We start from the raw sequence: 15,874 nt of genomic DNA on the forward strand, positions 1-15,874 counted from the left end.
AACTGGACAACCATTTTGTCATAATGTTATGATACAAAACCTTTGCAACACTGGCTGCTTTGTTATCCTTCAGTGCCACAGCTTCCACCCACTTAGTACAATAATCTGTAGCAACCAAAATGTACCTGTTCCCCCTAGAGCTAGCGGGCTTCACCCGTCGTACAAAGTCCATACCCCATTTTTGAAAAGGTTCCAGGGGTAGAATAGGATGATCTGACATCTTGTCCCTATTGTCTGGTTGACCAAGCTTCTGACACAACACACATCTTTTGGCATACTCATGTGCATCTTTTAACAAAGTAGGCCACCACAAACCAGCCTGCAAAATTTTCTTACCTGTAATGTCTCCTGAAAAATGTCCACCAGCTTGTCTATAATGAGCTTCCTGTAGAACTATTGACTGTTCAAATTTTGGAACACACCTTCTTATCACTTGATCAATACCCTTCTTGTATAATGCTCCTGCAATCACCAGAAATGGTCTGCTTTTCAATGCAAATTTCTTCCTTTGATCAGGTGAAAACCCTCCTGGCATAACCCCATCAGTTAGGTACATCAACATCTGATCATACCAAGAATCTGGAACATCCTACTGAACTGAAAATAAATCTGCATCAGGTAACTGATCATCCACACCTGTCGGAGATTCCCCTATTTCTAGCCTGCTCAAATAATCTGCCACCACAACATGCTCTTTCCTAGGAGTATGAATAATCACAAACTCAACTTCCTGCAAAAGCAACATCCACCTTGCCAATCTCCCTGTAAGCATGGGCTTCTTAACCAAGTACAACAAAGCTTGGTGGTCAACATGAAACATAACTGTGTTACTGAGTAAGTAATGCCTGAACTTATTCAATGAATATACCATGCCCAAAGCCTCTCTCTCAGTCACAGTATAATTCTTTTCTGCTGGGGTCAACATCCTACTTGCATAATACAATGGTCTATACCATCCTCTAACCTTTTCCTGCATCAAAACAGCTCCAATTGCAATATCCGATGCATCAACAAAAATTTGAAAAGGCAATGTCCAATCAGGAGGCTGCAATATTGGTGCTACTGATAGCATTTTCTTTAACATAAAAAAGGATGTCTCCTGTGGTTCATCCCATTTAAAGGCAACATCTTTCTTTGTAAGATGAGTCAAAGGTGCACATATATTAGCCAAATATCTAATATACCTTGAGTGCCACTTCACCTGGCCCACAAACCTGCTAAGCTCCTTCACATTCTGAGGTGATTTGGCTGCTTGAATTGCTTCAATCTTTTTGGCATCAATGGCCATCCCATCAGCAGATACTACATGTCCCAATAAAATACCACTCCTGACTGCAAGTACACTTTTATATGGATTCAAGGCCATGTGAAACAGTCTACATCTTTCCAAACATAACTTCAAGTGAACCAAATGCTGATCCTTCTTTCCAAAAACTGAAAAGTCATCTACAAAAACCCTCATAAAATCCTGAAGATAAGGTTCAAATGTCTTATGAGCCAGAAAGTTGAAGGACGGTGGACCATTCTTCAAACCAAAACTCATCACTGTATACACAAATGCTCCCGCTCCCCACTCAGTGATGAAGGCTGTCTTGTGTTGGTCTTCTGGAGCTACCTTGATCTGATTGTAACCTGAAAAACCATCAAGAAAGCTATACATCTCATGTCCAGCTACTGCATCCAACAAACATCACAAAATGGCATAGGGAATGGATCAGTCATAGTTGCATCATTTAACTTCCTGTAATCCACACACACCCTCAACTTCCCATTCTTCTTTGGCACAACAATAATTGGTGACAACCATGACACTTCATTAACTGGCTTGATGAATCCTACTGCCAATAACTTATCTATTTCCTGCTTTATGTGCTTTGCAAAATTGGGGTTCATTCTGTATCTCTGTTGCATGATTGGTGTAGCATCCTCTCTGAGATTAATGTGATGTTGATGTAATTCAGGATCAGTGCCCTTTAGCTGTGAATAATCCCAAGCAAATACATCTTTATACTCCTGCAACAGCTGAATCAAACCTTTCAAAAATTCACCTTCAGCATGGATGCTGATTTTGACCATCCTGGGATCTTCTTCAGTTCCCAAATTAAACTCTTTGACTTCATCCTCTTTTACCCTGGTGGAGGTACCAAACCTTTTATCATAGATATTTTCTGCCATTACTCTTGCTTCCTTCTCCTCTTTATCAATCTGCTCTTTCTGAGGCACCTCTAAATTCTAATCCATCATCTGCAACACTTCAGATCCATCAATCTCCTGGCTTGGAACTATTTCTACCTCATCCTCACCCTGGTCTTCATCCTTCTGAATTATCCTTTTTACATCAACCTCAAAGACAGGCACAATAGTGGGATTAGCTCTCAAAAATTCCTCCTCTTCATCACCTTCCACTGCATCTGCCAAGTTTATGGTATGAGCACATAATGGTTTAGTCTTTGGAGGGATTTGTTTTCTTCCTTGCATTGATATGGTTATTGACTGCTTCCCCTTTCTCATCATGACAACATTTTCTCCCCAATCGTGCTTAACTCTAGCTTCTCTAAACTAGGGTCTTTCCAACAGCATCTTGTAGGAAGAATCTGAATCCTTCATTGTAAGTACCACAAAGTTCACAAAGAAAACCATACTTGCAATTTCAATTGCTTGCTGCTTGAGAATGCCTAAAGGCTGGACTCTTCTCTGGTCTGCCATCGTCACTTAAAATGGTGCTGGAGCTAATGTTCCTCCTAACTTCAGTCTTCTATAAACCTCCTCAGGAAGTATATTCATCCCTGATCCTCCATCCAACATCACCTCTTCAAATAGCATGCCTTGAAACATCACTGCCACAACATGTACTACAAAATCCACATCTGCTGGATCAATATGCTGCAACATTACTTCAGGATACTGGTTTGCCAACACTTGGTCTTGCTGACCCTGAAGCTTCTTCAACAATTTCTCCTTAAAGGCTGGAACTAAACATAATAATTGATCCAATGACAATTGCAAGGGAGAGTTCACAAGTGCCTCAAACTAATCTTTGTCTTCTTTTGTTGGCATCAAACTTGGCCTATCAACCTTATGCTGCTTCTTGGATACCTCCAACCCTTCATTCTTCTCCTCTGCATACTGAACCTGCTCCTTCTGCATTTTTTCACGAACCTTATCCCTCACATCTTTCTGCTCTCTCCAATTAATTAGTCCCTTAGCTTTTGCTCTTGTGAATGCCAATGCTTCAGCTTCTTCCACCTGACCACATTGGTAAAAATCACAATACCGTCCTTCTTCATGTTCCTTCTACTCAGCCTGATGTACTATGAATGGCTCTGGTTCTTGCTACTCCTGAATTTCCACCAAAATAACATTAGCCTGAGCTTGTTGATTATGTTGTGGTTGCTGCTGCGCTCCCTGTTGGTCTGCCTGACCAGGCCTCACAATGGGCATCCCTCTTTCTCCCCTGTGTCTAACCCATAATTCACAATTGAGACCAACCCAATGGTCTGGTGATCCACAATAGACACAAGGAATCACTTTGTCACCTCTTATCTGATTGTTGTTTTGCTCTCTCCAAGGAGGTCTTGGAGGTCTTGGTGGTCTCTGAAATGGTTTTCTTTGAGTCTAAATGGAGCTACCTGATTTGCTGCAGCTTCACCTCTACCTCTTCCTGCATTTGGCTGCTCCCTATTCCTGGGGTTAAACCAACACCTAGGGTGGTATGTCCTTCTTTGTCACATATTTCACAATACAACTTAGCTTTGGGTGGCAACACTGAATAACCAATGCTCTTTAATTTACTCACCAATTCCCCTTCCTGAGTTGCTTTATCCTTTTTGGACTTCTTCTTTGTGCTTTTCTTCTTCCTCTTTGACTTTTCTTCAACATCACTTGACTCAGTATCATCATCTGAATCAAAATCTTCATCAGTTTCATGAGCATCAATGGAGTCTGACTGATCATCAAAATCATCATCTTCTTTGGACCTGCTCTTCATTTTGGGTCTGCCAAGTCTTTTCTCCACTCTGACTGCTGCATCAACTAGTGCAGCAAAACCTGGAGCTATATCTACACTTGCCACAGCATTCTTTAAATCTTTCCTCAAACTTGTCAAAAAATATCATGCCAAAATCTCATCAGTGGGCCTCTCATTGCCTTGACGTCTCTCAACCAAAACTATGAACTTTTGAGCAAAATCTTCAACCACCATATCCTTTTGTCTGATCACCCTGAGTTTCTTCCAAATATCTATAGGAGTCTTCTCCTTTCTGAATCTCTGTAAAAAGGTTGCTTTCAAAGCATTATAGGTAGCAAAATGGGCTATACCATATTGGCTAAACCAACTCATGGCTTTGCCTTCTAATGTAGCTGCAAATTGCTCCATCCTTGTTTGGTCATTATGCAAGGCCTGATAACCACTAGCGTGCCACTTTGTTTCAAACTGGGCAGTATGACAGTCTGCATCTTATTTCAACTTTCCTCTAAATTTGGCTGCTTTCACCGTAGGGTTTGGATGGGCCATGGGAGGAATTCTGGGTGGTCTCCTAGGTCTTTGCCTGGTAGCCCCATGTAGTGGGTCAAACTGAAGCCTTCTTCTTGTCCTGCAGGTCTTCCTGTCAAGGCAAGTGCTCCAACAAATTGCCTCACATGCCTCCCATATGCTCTCACAGAACCCTTAGCCCCTTGTTTCAATAACTCCTGTTCACTGTTACCGAACTCCTCCTCAGTGTGCTTTTGAGAGGCATTGCTCTCTTCTATGCTTTGTGAGTGACATACTTGGTCAGTTTGTCTCGTATTTTGGATGACATAGTCCCAAATACAAAAGAGACTCTGCCGAAATTTTTCTAGAATCTTTTGGTCACCATGTCTACTAGCAGAGACCGTGACATTTATGACATAAAGAAGTTTGATGGCACTAATTTTCAGCTTTGGAAGAATCAGATGTAAGATGTGATTGTCCAAAAGAAATAGAAATTGCCTATTATTTATGCGACATGGACTGAAGAGATGAATTTGACTCAGTTTCAGTGGGAGGAGCTTGATGAGCTATGCAGATCTACTATTAGATTGCACCTTGCTGGTCAGTGTACTTTTCGGTGCTAGAATGTGAATCTGCCTATGCTTTATGGCAAAAGTTATGCAACACTTATGAGAAGGATATGGAAAGTAATAAGGTTTTCATGATGCGAAAACTGTCTAACCTTCGCATGAAGGAGTCAGCCAGTGTTGCTAGTCATATTAATGACTTTGATTCTCTATTTGCACAAGAAACTCTATCTTTGTAGAGTTCTATGTCAGCAGAGCTACTTGTTAGTGGTGAAGTGTCCCATACATGGATTCTTGATTTGGGCTCTTCGTTGCATGTTACACCTCATAGGCATTGGTTTACGACATATGAGGAAACCATTGGCACTGTTATGCTAGGTGACAGTTACTCTTGTGACATTGTGGGCATAGGTGATATTGCTATGGTTATGGCAAATGGGGTGAGGTTTACCATACATAATGTGTGTCATGTTCCCGCTTTGACACAAAATTTGATTCCGGTTGGACGTCTTGATGACTTAGGTTACAAAGTCACTTTTCATCAGCAGTCTTGGTGTATTGCGAAAGGTCATCTTATTTTAGCCCATGGTCCTAAAGTTGGTTTACTTTATCCTCTTTATGTATTTGACAAGAACAATGTTCTTTCTATAATCGAGCTGCCAATTGTTGCTTTGTGGCATAGCCGGTTAGGTCATATGTATAAGAAGGGAATGGAAAATCTTTCTCGTTTGTGCTACTTACCGTCTTTATCATTTTTTGATTTTCCCTTTTGTGAACACTGTCAATATGGTAAGCAAACACGAGCACATCTTACACAATATTTTGACAAAGAAAGAAAGCCCTTAGAGCTTGTGCATAGTGATTTATGTGGGCCTATGCCTTCTAAATCCCATGGTGGTGCGTCTTATTATGTTACGTTCATTGAAGATGCAATACGACATGTTTGGGTTTATGCCATGAAGTCTAAAGATGAGACTTTTTCTTGTTTCAAAAAGTTCTTATCTAGTGTGGAAACTCAGTCTGAACATAAGTTGGAAGCTTTACGCTCAGACAATGGTGGTAAATATGTCTCCAAAGAGTTTGTAGACTTCTGTTCGCGAGTTTACAGCTCCTTATACCTCTGCAGAAAATGGTGTTGCCGAACGAATGAATAGGACCATCCAAGAGAGGATTATGTCTATGCTATCACAGGCTAATTTACCGCAAGCGTTTTGGGCTGAAGCATTATACACTACTGTGTATTTGATCAATAGATCACCACATGCTTCATTACAGTTTCGTGTACCTTTGGAGTTATGGTCAGGACATAAGTTGTCTTATGAAAAACTCCGTACATTTGGCTGCGAAGCTTATGCACATGTACCCAAGGAGTTGCGTGCTATGCTTGACCCTAAGTCCAAGAAATGCATCTTTATTGGCTATGGTGTAGATGGTCAATTTGGCTATCGTTTATGGGATCTGGAAAGTCGATCAGTAATCCGTAGCAGTGATGTTGTCTTCAATGAGACCAAGATGCATAGGCAGCCAACGAAAGAGGTTGAATTCCGGAAAGTGACGTTTTCCGATGTATCACCTCCTGCATAGATAGCTCCAGAGCCAATTACTACACAGGCTAGTACAAGTTCTGATCGGCCGAGGAGATCTCAAAGAGTCTCACATACGCCAGAACGGTTTGTTCCAGGTGTGGACTTTGTGTTGCTGACAGATAGTGGTGAGCCTTCTTGTTACAAAGAGGCTATGCTAGCCAATGATAAGGTTCAGAGGGAACATGCTATGAAGAGGGAGCTATCCAGTATTGCAAAGAACAAAACATGGGAACTTGTTCCATTGCCAAAAGATAGGAAAGCTTTGCCTTGTAAATGGGTTTACAAGAAGAAGATTGCATCCGATGTTGAGAATTATAAAGCTCGTTTAGTGGCCAAAGGTTTCAAGCAAGAATATGGTGTAGATTTCCAAGAAATCTTTTCTCCAGTGGTCAAGATGACAACACTAAGAATGTTGCTTGTTTTGGTTGCCACTGAAGATATAGAGCTTGATCAAATGGATGCCATTACAGCTTTCTTACATGGTGATCTTGAGGAAGAGATTTATATGCAACAACCTAAAGGGTTTGTGCTCAAGGGCAAGGAACATTTGGTCTGTAAGCTTCTGAAAAGTCTCTATGGCTTGAAGCAATCGTCCAGACAATGGTATCAAAAGTTTGATGCATTTATGCGTTCCCTAGGCTATAAGCGTAGTAATGAGGATCCATGAGAGAGAGAGAGAGAGAGAGAGAGCACCGTGCACCTCAACACGAGATTAAACATTAAAGATTTTCCTCTCTAGTGGGAAACAGTCTGTAACCTCTCCTTGGGACTAATTGCTACCCCCCTCCATCATTCGCTCAAGTCTCGACATGAGAAAAGAGGAGCCAGACTGTAATTCCGAGCACATTCAATAATATAATCTTGGAAAATATCTTATCTCGATATCTTTTGTCACCCACTCACTGCCACTAGTAGTGCTCACTAGTGGGAAACAGTCTGTAACCCCTCCTCGGGACTAATTGCTGCCCCCCTCCATCATTCGCTCAAGTCTCGACACAAGAAAAGAGGAGCCAGACTGTAATTCCGAGCACATTCAATAGTATAATCTTGGAAAATATCTTATCTCGATATCTTTTGTCACCCACTCACTGCCGCTAGTAGTGCTCACTACATCGCTAACCAATCAAACATCTTCATCCTTTATTTTAATTTATAGATTTTTCACTAAGAAAAAAGGGAACACGTCACTATGGCCTTAGCCTTTTGGGCAGGCCAAAAAAGGGGATTCCATTGCATGCGGGGAATAAGGGGAAGAACGAGAAGCAAGTAAAGAAGGGAGTCAAAGGGCAACGCGGGGAAGAGCTTCCCTCTCTCTCGCTCCGTCCTCGAGGCAAGCAAGCTTCTCTCTCTCTCTCTCTCTCTCTCTCTCTCTCTCTCTCTCTCTCTCTCTCTCTCTCTCTCTCTCTCTCTCAGCTTGAGAAGCATAACGGGGCTCTCTCTCGTTCTCGTATCGGAGATACAAAGCAAGGCTTTCTCTTTCTCTCTCCCTCTTGAGCTTGAACATAGCAAGCAAGGCAAGCTTTGAGAGCTCGGAGCAAGCCGAGCATGAATGAAATCTAGAGCACGACGAGGCGAGAAGAACCAAGAAGCTTGAGCATAGGCAAAGAGCATCGGTAATCGAGAAGCTTCGAAGGAGAAGGGAAAGAAAAATAGGGAAGGAGATTGAAGCGTTTCCGAAGCAACTAAGGCGGGAAATTTAAAGTAAGCAAAAACAAGCTTGAGAAGGAGAACTCGGTCGAAGCAGAAGAAGCATAGGACGAGCCTGGTCGAGGCAACCAAGCAAGGGATAAAGTTTCGGCTAGCAATTGAGAAGCAAGAAGAAGTTAAAAGCTGTGAGTGGCAATTAAGCCAGTGCAAAGCATAAGGAGCAGGAAGCTGCGGAATAATTGGCAAAATTGAAGCTTGTTGAATCTAAGGGAACTTGAAGCAGATGAAGCGACAAAAGATAAATTACCATCACCATCATCAACTAGAGATTGATCAAATAATTGTTAAGCCCCGGTGTCGTTAACGGCCTGGTTAATTCTGTAAAGCGAGAGCCTAAACTCCTAGTTAGCAGATGATCCAAGTGGCAGCGCTGTTAACAGACCGCCTTAGCTAAGAACTAAGTTGTACGCAAAGCATTATTCAATTAATTGATGATTACGGCGATTGCCAAAGTCAGTAGCATCAGTTGTTCTTGTTCTCTCTCTTTCACACCTCTCACAGCCAGACGCCCCGGCTCACGTAGCGAACACATATCCCCCGACATCTTTGGTGAACCTGACGTGAAACGAGCCGAGGTGGGAGGTAAAGATGGAGAATTTAGAGCAGATGATGAAGATGATTGCAGAATTAAGTGCAAACAATTTTGATGACAAGTCAACGGTGTTTTCAGCAGAGGTGGCATCGGGTTTTGATGGCCATAGGGTGAAACCATGTTGGATGCAGGTGTTATCCCTTGTTCGAGAGAAGGACCTAGACTTTGTTGTATTTGCCGCAATCCCTTGATATAGTAGAAATCCTTGTCTTCATGCCCAAACTTTTCGCAGAAGTGGCAATAAGTTCGAAGGGGACATTCCTGTAGAGGATGTCTTGGAGAGCGACACGAGTTGCACCATACCATAGCCTTAGTCTCCTTCTGAGACCAAAGCTCTTCTAGCTCTCTCTTGATTTGATCCAAAGCCTCAAGATGTGGTGGTTTCTCTTGTCTAAGAGAGATTGATTTCTCCTCTTGACGAGCGCGTTGTAGTTTTAGGGCTTCAAGTTCCCTACGTAAAGAAGTCAATGGATCAACAGGACTTTCCGAAAACACAGAGGGGGTCTCTATGTGAGGGGAGTTGGTGAACAGCTTCCTAGCCCCCTCTATCCTAGTAGCAGCTGCGACAAACTCCTCCAGAGTGGCGTCGGGTCGGAGACTCTCTCAGAGTTTTTGCTGAGAAGTTTTGGAAAGAGCCTTCTGCACCCACTTCTTAACCATAAATTCATCGGGCTGCTGGGGAAGTTTGGCAACCAGAGGCTTGGTTTTAGTCATAAGTTCTGCAAAAGTCTCCTCTGGTTGGAGCACCATGTTGGCCAACTCATCCAAAACCTTTTCCTGGTAGTCACTTGGCCTGAATGCTACACATAACTGATGTCTTAAAGCTGCCCAAGTTGCAAAATGGTTCTCTGCAACTGACTGTACCATTTGTCTGCTAAGCCATCCAAGGTAGATGGAAAGAGTACCAAATAAGCATCTTCTCTATTAAGACCACGACCCCTACAGAGAGATACAAACTTCCTTGCATGGTCGTCTGCATCTTCTGAAGAGAGTCCCTTGAAGGCAGGAAACTTGATGTTTACTTTGGCCAAAACACTGGCCAACGCCTCCATGGCCTCTTGCTCAGGAGCCCGTTGCTCAATAGCCTGCTGTAACAAAATAGGAGAGAGCTTTACTGGGGAATGTGACCTGGAAGATGTGGAACTGGATGGAGGAATGGGTGATGCCGTTGGAAAGGGGGAAATGGGAAAACCACCAGCACACTCAGTGAATGCCTCTATAGCCGAGTGATTACACAACACCCCTATCCCCTATTCAACACATGCCTCGATACACAATCTACAAACGACTATTGTCCAAACCCGTAGTCGACCAACCCCGTCTAGGCCAAGCATGACACCAAGCACACAGTCATAACTTCAATTCCCATCCCTAGGGGTACCTTCATCCACATAGATGCACCTCAGAATTTGCCCATACATAGGCCATCCCTCCCAAAACTCTAGCATGTGTTATACCCACAGCGAAGCCACCTTAAACTTGTTAATGCTCCCGAATGCTCCAACATTGATGACAAACATGAGTTTTTCCTTACGGTTCACATTCAAATGGCTTGCACCATAATACACATACCCATAGACATACCGACACGCAACTCGACACAAGAGCAAAGAGGAACTTCACATAAAAGTGGGGATAGATCTAGCAATTAACGTGACAAAAAAACCCTTCAAGGATAGGATGCACAGTGATAGATTTATAAATTAAAACGCCTTTCCTTAGCATATGTCAGGCCTCTTGCTCGAGCACTTGTTTTTGCTGCTTTGACAATATCCGTCACTTGTTGGCATTGATTGCCCTTGGCATCATCTTGCTTCTTCTCATGCGGCCCTGCGTTGTAGCCTTACCTGGTACCACCCTCTGAAACTCCCCATAACTACTTGTTTGCCTTAAGCACAGCCCTTCTCTCTTGGCAGCCCTCGAACCTCCTCTTCAGCCCTCCATGCTTGCCTTCTGTAGCGGCTTTGCAGCCTCCTCTTGCCTCTCCACTCTCCCTGTCTCCTGCACACAAGGCCTCAGGTCCTTGCCATACAACCCATGGTGGCCGCCGGCTCTTCCTCTGCAACGCCTTGCAGCACCTCCCTCTCACGCCCTCACTGGCCACCCCCGCCACCTCGACTCTCCCTTATCAAAAGCCCCCGAGGCTCTCGAAAATACGCGCTCCCCTTCGGGCTTTCTCCCTCCTCATGCCATCCCTCGCCCCTTCACCTGCCGTGTCGCCTTCCCATGCAAGCCCCCTGGGGCCTCCCCTCATGCAAACCATCCATGTGGCAGCCCTTTCCCTGCATAGCGAGCTCGTCGACTGCAGACCAAAGCTTCGTTTTCTTTTTTGCCTTTTAATAACTTAAGGCCGTGCTTTTTTTACACCTTCGCTTGGCGACCAGTCCCATGTTGACAAATGCTGAAGTCCGGAAAAACACCTTGTTTGCCCTTTGACCACACTGCCTGCGCACCCACAGCACAACTTCGATCTTGGAGCTCCACCACCTCATAAAAAATATGACTAGCGTCGGGCCATGTTGCCAATGATCAGAAGCAAGCCCGAGGATCACTTTTCATGTCGTCGGCCTCTTGATCATAAGCTGTTACCCATCCATCTTCAAGCATCACCAATTTTGGACCTTGTCCAAGCAGTGCAAGCACTCAACATACATAGCATGGTGCCATTCCGTGCAAGAATATCTGACCGCTTTAAAAGACCCGAGCCAATGAGCCCGAAAACCCCCGTTGGTCTACTTCAAGAAACATTTGACATACACATCACTATGAAACCTGCTCAAAAATGCATCTGATACCTGTCAAAGTGCGATACCATCATCCTGCCTGATGCCATACTCTTGCTGCTGGCTTTTCCCTTTGTCGACACAAACTGGCTGTACCATCATTGCCCACCCCCTCGTTGAGCATTCATGCTCAACCACAGTATTATTTAGGTAAAATAAGTATGTATAGAGAGAATGATAAAAATAGCTACATAGATTGCATAGGAAAAATGATCATATAGAGGCTATATAGATAGGTTAGATATATAGAGAAAAGCATCTGCTATTGCATCACCCGCCATGGTCAAATAGAAAGCCTTGAGCTTTCCCAAGCATGGCATAGAGTCCACCTGGATCAAAAACAAAACCATGGCCGTGGCCATCCACTCGTAAAATATGCCCATTGCAGAAGCGGCTCTTTGCACTTGTAGGCCAACAGACAGGCCATCCTTCCAGCTCTTCATAGCATGGAGCTTCATCACCCTGCATCCATAACCCTTGCTGCCAACCTTAAACATGCTTTTGCTCATTTGAATCACCTGTACCGTAAACCGCTATCATGCCATCTACTATAGAACCGCCCGTAGTATAGTCTTTTTCAACAAAACTTTGCCACTGACACAAAGACACCTGTAAAGAAACCTCCCACATAACACATGTATCCATAGCATCACATAAAAAAACAAGGCCCTGTCATTTGCCTCCACCTACTGCATAGCCAAGCAAACCTGATTCCTTGGCAAACCTGTATCCCAACCCTCTGTAAACGGCACCAAAACCATCTTCTTATCCTCAAGAGCATGACCTGCTAGAACAACAACCTGTTCTTCAAAGACCTCATCACCTGCAAGGTCGGTGACACCTTCCCCATTGCATGGAGCCTCTCGCTCATAGGCTGCACCTGTATCAGCTTCCATAGAGTCACCTGCCGGAGCTAACTCTCCACAGCCACACACAAACTCTGAAACTTCACCGTGCACCTCGACATGCCCCTCAAGGCAAGGTTGCCCCACCCCTTGCATAGACAAATCAACTGAACATACCTCCGCTTCTGCTTCTATCTCCTGCGAACCATTCTCAAAAACCTGCTCTTCAACTAAATCTGATACACCATCAAACCATACCTCTTCCTACAATAGGGACTCACCATCACAAGACACAAGAGATGGCTGCTCGATTGACAAATTCACACAAGGAATCTCCACACCTGCACTATGCGTCTCCTCGATTCCAAATGGTTGACAGGCAACTCGCATACACTGTTCTCCACTTCATCCACATGAAAAACATCATAAGTTTCGTACCTAGAAGACATGGACTCCGTCTCCCATGTAGCATCTGTATCCAAACTGCTACTGGAGCTATGGGAATTGTCGGACTCCTCTTCTGATCTCGTTGGTTCTTGGACCACTGCTACCTTTCTCATTGTTGGCTCTAGAACCGACACCTCTTCTTTAAGATCTTCTATCACCTCGTCCTCTTGAGGAAGCAAACTGGGTGGCACCCTGAACATACCTCTCTGAACCTTTTGAGCCCTGGTTGGCACTTCGTCTAGCTCTTTTACCCTGGCATCAACTTCACGTGCTTTGATCACATTCATATCAAGAAAAGAAAGGGCTTTTACCTCTTGATGCTCTTCAATCTATTTGGTTTTAGGTCCACTGACTGTCATGATTGCTGACTGTAACAATCCTGTCTCCATCTTCTTCTTCATCTTTCGACTCTTTGCTCTGGCAACTCTAACGGCTTCATCATAAGTGCTTGGATCTTCATACTCCACCCTCTCTCGAACATAGGGATGTAAACATGATAGAAACTTTTCCCGCTTAAAGAATCCCGCATTGGTTGCTTGGGTTGCAGCCACAAAATTCCTCCAACAGGTTTCAAAATTATCAACAAAAGCATCGAAATTGTCACTTACTTCGTGTTGCACGGCTTTGAGCTTTGCATCTGCTTCCGAAGCCGACACCACCTTTCGATATCTTTGTAAGAATTGCTCACGAAATCCGATCCAAGTCTGCTTGTGTGCATCTTCTAAGCCATCCAACCAAGCTTTTGCTTTACCTCGCAACACCAAAGGTAGAGTTTGGAGCATTGCTTCATCGCCTGGCAACTACAATACTGACAGCATAAACAGCTCAAAATCGGCAAGCCAATCATCTGCATCCTCATCTCCTTTGAACATTGGCCCAAACTCTTGCTTCATCTTGACTCAAGAACGCCTTGTTAGGAAGCAATCAGTGGGTCCTCAGTGGAGGCACCACAAGATGGAAAGGGGAAAATGGGAAAACCACCAGCACACTCAGTGAATGCCTCTCTATAGCCCAGTGATTACACAACACCCCTATCCCCTATTTAACACACGCCTCGATACACAATCTGCAAACAACTATTGTCCAAACCTGTAGTCGACCAACCCCGTTTAGGCCAAGCACGACACCAAGCACACAATCATAACGTCAATCCCATCCCTAGGGATACCTTCATCCACATAGATGCACCTCAGAATTTTCCCATACATAGGCATCCCTCCCAAAACTCTAGCATGTGTTATACCCACAACGAAGCCACCTTAAACCTGTTAATACTCACGAATGCTCCAACATCGATGACAAACATGAGTTTTTTCTTACAGTTTCACATTCAAATGGCTTGCACCATAATACACATACCCATAGACATATCGACACGCAACTTGACACAAGAGCAAAGAGGAACGTCACATAAAAGTGGGGGTAGATCTAGCAATTAACGTGACAAAAAAACCCTTCAAGGATAGGATGCTCAGTGATAGATTTATAAATTAAAACGCCTTTCCTTAGCATATGTCAGGCCTTTCCTTAGCAAATGTCAGGCCTCTTGCTCGAGCACTTGTTTTTGCTGCTTTGACAATATCCGTCACTTGTTGGCATTGATTGCCCTTGGCATCATCTTGCTTCTTCTCATGCGGCCCTGCTGTGTAGCTTCACCTACCCTCTGAAACTCCCCATAACTACTTGTTTGCCTTAAGCACAACCCTCCTCTCCTGGAAGCCCTCGAACCTCCTCTTCAGCCCTCCATGCTTGCCTTCTGTAGCGGCTCTGCAGCCTCCTCTTGCCTCTCGACTCTCCCTGTCTCCTGCACACAGAGAAAGCCCGAAGGGGAGCGCGTATTTTCGAGAGCCTCGGGGGGCTTCTGATAAGGGAGATTCGAGGTGGCGGGGGTGGCCAGTGAGGGCGTGAGAGGGAGGTGCTGCAAGGCGTTGCAGAGGAAGAGCCGGCGGCCGCCATGGATTGTATGGCAAGGGCCTGAGGCCTCCTCATGCCATCCCTCGCCCCTTCACCTGCCGTGTCGCCTTCCCATGCAAGCCCCCTGGCGGCCTCCCCTCATGCAAACCATCCATGTGGCAGCCCTTTCCCTGCATAGCGAGCTCGTCGACTGCAGACCAAAGCTTCGTTTTCTTTTTTGCCTTTTAATAACTTAAGGCCGTGCTTTTTTTACACCTTCGCTTGGAGACCAGTCCCATGTTGACAAACGCTGAAGTCCGGAAAAACACCTTGTTTGCCCTTTGACCACACTGCCTGTGCACCCACAGCACGACTTCGATCTTGGAGCTCCACCACCTCATAAAAAATGTGACTAGCGTCGGGCCACGTTGCCAATGATCAGAAGCAAGCCCGAGGATCACTTTTCGTGCCGTCGGCCTCTTGATCATAAGCTGTTACCCATCCATCTTCAAGCATCACCAATTTCGGACCTTGTCCAAGCAGTGCAAGCACTCAACATACATAGCATGGTGCCATTCCGTGCAAGAATATCTGACCGCTTTAAAAGACCCGAGTGAATGAGCCTGAAAACCCCCATCGGTCTACTTCAAGAAACATTTGGCATACACATTACTGTGAAACCTGCTCAAAAATGCATCTGATACCTGCCAAAGTGCGATACCAGCATCCTGCCTGATGCCATACTCTTGTTGCTGGCTTTTCCTTGTGTCGACACAAACTGGTTGTACCACCGTATGTGGAGGTATGGGTGATGAGGTTGATGGACTTCTACTAGGTACCAAGGGTCGTCTTTTGTTGTAGTACTTCAGAGGACTTAGTAGTGCACTTTGACGCTCTACTGACCGCGGTGTATGTATCATGCAGCGACCACAACTCCAACCAAGCTTTGGGCAAGAAGACCTTTAACTGCTTTAACTAGCTCAA

At 44.5% G+C, this 15,874-nt stretch overlaps 1 pseudogene; it reads right to left on the reverse strand.

Moving 5' to 3' along the window:
• Positions 1-11,279: 11,279 nt before the first annotated feature.
• On the reverse strand, positions 11,280-15,106 carry LOC147447047 (uncharacterized; annotated as a pseudogene).
• Positions 15,107-15,874: the final 768 nt, after the last annotated feature.

This window comes from Adiantum capillus-veneris, chromosome 11 (genome assembly GCF_014529385.1).
Source record: "Adiantum capillus-veneris isolate H3 chromosome 11, ASM1452938v2, whole genome shotgun sequence".
NCBI lineage: Eukaryota > Viridiplantae > Streptophyta > Polypodiopsida > Polypodiales > Pteridaceae > Adiantum > Adiantum capillus-veneris.